Source organism: Mobula birostris, chromosome 7 (genome assembly GCF_030028105.1).
Source record: "Mobula birostris isolate sMobBir1 chromosome 7, sMobBir1.hap1, whole genome shotgun sequence".
Taxonomy (NCBI): Eukaryota; Metazoa; Chordata; class Chondrichthyes; order Myliobatiformes; family Myliobatidae; genus Mobula; species Mobula birostris.
The window spans coordinates 11290366-11293753 of NC_092376.1; the positions used below are offsets into that span (position 1 = coordinate 11290366).

General features: G+C 44.2%; 1 non-coding gene across 1 annotated transcript; it reads left to right on the top strand.

Moving 5' to 3' along the window:
- The first annotated feature begins 2822 nt into the window (after positions 1–2822).
- Positions 2823–2895, top strand: trnak-cuu (transfer RNA lysine (anticodon CUU)). The gene has a single exon. It is a non-coding gene; the product is annotated as a tRNA-Lys (tRNA).
- Positions 2896–3388: the final 493 nt, after the last annotated feature.

The window sequence follows — 3388 nt, forward strand, 5'->3', positions numbered from 1 at the left end:
CTTTCCAGTCCTGCTGAAGGGTCTCAGCCCAAAATGTCAGCTGTTTATTCATTTCCATAGATGCTGCCTGACCTGCTGAGTTCCCCCAGCATTTTCCCATACCAGTGCCCAAGAAGACCAGGGTGAGCTGCCTCAACAACTGTCACCCTGTGGCTCTCACATCTACTCTGATGGAGTGCTTTGAGGGGTTGGTCATGGCAGGGATCAACTCCTGCCTAAGCAAGGACTTGGACCTGCTGCAAATTTTCTATCACCACGATAGGTCTACAGTGGATTACCTGGACAGTAAGCTGCTGTTTATTAAACAACAGCTCATCGTTCAACACAATCATACCCTCAGTTCTAATTGAAATGTTCCAAAGCCTGGGTCCCTGTACCTCCCCCAGCAACCGGATCCTCAACCTCACCACCGGGAGACCACGGTCAGTGCGGATCGGAAATAGCAACTCCTTCTCGCTGACAGTCGACACTAGCGCACCTCAAGGATGCATGCTTAGCGCACTGCTCTACTCTCTCTATGCCCGCGGCAGCATGGCTAGTTAGAGCTCAAACACCATCTGTAACTTTGCCAATGACATAACTATTGTTGGCAGAGTTTCAGACGCAGACAAGGAGGTGACGGGTGAGATAGATCAGCTGGTTGAGTGATGACACAGAAACCTTGCACTGACCATCAGTAAGACTAAGGAATTGGTTATGGAGTTCAGGAAGGGGAATTCAAGGGAACACACTCCAGTCCTCATTGAGGGATCTCAGTTTCAAGTTCCTGGGTGTCAGCATCTCTGAGAATCTATCCTGGGCCCAAAGTATTGATACAATTACAAAGACGTCACGACAGTGGCTGTATTTCTTGAGGAGTTTTAGGAGACTTGGTATGTCACCAAAGACATTGGCAAATATCTGCACAAGCAAGAGAAAACCTGCAGATGCTGGAAATACAAGCCACACACATAAAATACTGGAGGAACTCGCAGGCCAGGCAGCATCTATAGAAAAAAAAATACGGTCAATGCTTCTGGCCGAAACCTTTTGACAGGACTGCAGTCGACGTTTCAGCCCGAAATGTCAACTGTGCCTTCTTCTATAGATGCTGCCTGGCCTACTAAGTTCCCTCAGCATTTTGTGTGCGTTGCAAGTTTCTACAGATGTACCACAGAGATCACCCTAACTTTTTGCATCACCGTCTGGCACAGAGGGGTCCCTGCACAGGATTGGAAAAAGCTGCAGGAAGTTGTAAACTCAGCCAGCTCCATCATGGGCACTGGCCTCCAAAAAGGTGGCATCCATTATTGAGGACCACCGTCACCCAGGAGATGCCTTCTTCCCATTGCTACCATCGAGGAGCCTGAAGGCACACACCCAGGAACAGCTTATTCCCCTCCGCCATCAGATTTCTGAATGGACAATCAACCTATCAACACTTCCTCAGTACATTCCCACTCTTTTTGCACTGCTTATTTAATTTATTTTTATATCTACTAATTGTAATATATAATTTTTATTATTATGTATTGTGATGTACTGCTGCCGCTAAACAACAAATTTCACGACATATGACAGTGGGATTAAACCTGATTCTGATTCTGATCTTGTGTGCGTTAATCTGGATTTCCAGTATCTGCAGTTTCATCAACAGGCAACAGTGTCTGTGCAGGCAATTACTTAGAGAAAATCAAGTGGCATGAGAGAACAGAGTGACAATTTCACTGAGCCAGGATTAGACAATAATTTCGTACATACTCAAGGTCTGAGGAGCGGAATTTTTTTCAACTTTTCTTTCCAACAGATTTTGTTATACTCTTTTATTCTAGTAGATCAAATAAGGATGGTAACACGAGGAATTCTGCAGATGCTGGAAATTCAAGCAACACACATCAAACCAGCAAATAAGGATGGTAATTTGTTTTATTTAAGCAGTTGTGCTGAAGAGAGGGAATTTTAGAAATCAGGAAACAAATTGTTTTATAGAGAATCCTATTGGTTGCTAGGACCAAGGATCGTCACATTTGATTGGACATATTCACAAAGGTTTCAAGCTCAAGATCAAGTTCATTACCATCCAACTGTACATACATACAACCAAACAAAACAACGTTCCTCTGGAACACTGCAACCATAATACATATATCATTGCGTGGCCTTGGTCGTAGCAAGGACTAGGCCTTAAGACACTGTGTCGCCTGTTTACAGCTGCCCAGAAGAGAGGCATCAGAGGCATCACAGGAGGTGGCGTGGCACGGCATCCAAGCCGGAGTCTGTGCTGTCCCCTAGTGTCAGCTCGGTGGAAGACAAGCCTTATTGTGTCTGACGCAGATTTCCACAACATTCATGAGCTCAAGGATTTGAACTATATTTTTTGTGTCACTGTATTTTGCTGATATCTTATATGCTCTCCTTCCTGATGGTAATGGGTCAAAGAGATTGTGAGATGGGTGGTAGGGATCCTCAATAACACTTTGGGCCACTTCGCTTATAAGGCTTCCGGTAGATGTCACAAATTGGGGAGAGGGAGACCCCAGTGATCCTTTTGGTGGTTTTTACTATCCTCTGTAGGGTCTTGTGGTCTGATGCCTTGCAGTTTCCATACCAAACAATGTTGCATCACATGACTTCTCATCTGCAGGTGGGCAATATACAGTATGGATGGCACGCAAACACGAGCTTTACACTAAGACAATAATAAACTAACACTAGTTCAAAAACTGGTATTGATAATGAGGTACAGCTGTAGCCCATTCAGTGTCTTGATCTTACTCTGCCATTCAATATAATCACGGATCTGATTATAGCCTCAAATTTGCATTTCAACCTATTGTTGGCTAGCCCGGCTAGCTCAGTCGGTAGAGCATGAGACTCTTAATCTCAGGGTCGTGGGTTCGAGCCCCACGTCGGGCAGTTATTTTCTTCCATAGCTTCATGTCTGTGCTGTACGATGAGCTGAGTCTGTGGCCTGCACCGGCTGCAGTGATGCCTGGTTTCGTGTCCTTCACTGCTTGCTAACTTTTACTGTTTGCACGATTTGCATTTTTTTCCCTGTCTGCACAATGGGTGTTTGACGGTCTTTTCTTTAGTAGGTTCTTTGTTTTGTGGCTGCCTGTAAGGAGATGAATCTCAAGGCTGTATAATGTATACATACTGTGATAATAAATGTACTTTGAACTTTTGAACTTTGAACTTAATCTTTCACCTTCTCGGAACTCAAATTGATATTGGTTTATTATTGTCACATGCACCAAGATAGAGCGTAGAGCTTGTCTTACATACAGATCAATTCATTATACACAAACTTTGACAAACTTCCATAGATGGGTGGTAAGGAGCGTATTAATTGGTTGCATCACAGCCTGGTAGGGAAATGCCAATGCCTTTGAATGGAATATCCTACAAA